This window comes from Muscardinus avellanarius (genome assembly GCF_963383645.1).
Source record: "Muscardinus avellanarius genome assembly, chromosome: 10".
Lineage (NCBI taxonomy): Eukaryota > Metazoa > Chordata > Mammalia > Rodentia > Gliridae > Muscardinus > Muscardinus avellanarius.
Genome location: NC_137796.1, coordinates 55136408 through 55137436, shown reverse-complemented (window position 1 = coordinate 55137436; position 1029 = coordinate 55136408).

Genomic DNA, 1029 nt, shown 5'->3' with positions numbered 1-1029 from the left:
TAATCCCAATACTTGGGAGGCTAAGGCAGAAGGGTAGCAGGTTCAAGGACAGCCTCAGCAAGTAATAAGACTCTCATCAACCTAGCAAGACCCTGTTTCAAAATAAAAATAAAATAGGGTTGGATGTGTAGCTTGGAGGTAGAATGGCTCTGGGATCAATCTCCAGTACCAAAAAAAAAAAAAAAGAAAAAATGGGACTGAGGATATAGCTGAAGGGCAGATTGCCCCTGCATTTAATCCCTAGCACCACAAAAACAAAACAAATGGCACCCACAGCAGTACCTACTCTCTGGTGATGGTGCTATTAGGTTTGCACATGGGAAGTAAAGGCACGAGAGAGACCAGGGAGCGTGGTACCAGTTTTAATGCGGTCCTCTGGGAAATGGGGGCTGGACAGTCCCAAAGACCTGCGGGCCCATCCGAGGCTAGACGGAAGATGCCTCTCTTCTAAGGTATACGTCGTGGGGGTGGGACTACGCGTGGAAACACCAACACCAACACCGCTTCTCTCACGTTATCCTCTGCCTCCCGACATCGCCTGCCTGCCTAGCGGAGTCTCCTGCTCCTTCTCCTCCTCTTTCTCCAGGGTCCCGCCTCCTGCGAGGAGGGGGGAGGGACCCGACTTGTCAGGCACCAAGTGTTCAATACATACTAGCTATTATTATAACTGCTCCACCATTTTACAGATGCAGCAACCGAGTCTTCGCTTAAGTCAGTTGTCCAAGGTCACGCTGTTAATAAAGGACAAAGCAATCTAAATGTAAGTCTGGCCTCCCTGACTCCAAGCGCCGCACCCCCAGGCTGCCTGTGCCTAGGGAACAACTGGGCCGGTCAAGAGTTACAGGGACCCAGGTGAGGGTCAACCTGGAGAAGTGGAAGGTGAGGTCAGGGAAACTTCACTCTCCCCGCCCTGGGGATCTGACACTGAGGACATCAGGCTAAAATGAATATTAAGGGTGGTACTGAAGGGGGCGAGAAGCCACAAAAGGGCAAAGGCATCGCCCAGCCTCAGGATGGAGAAGCCAGGGG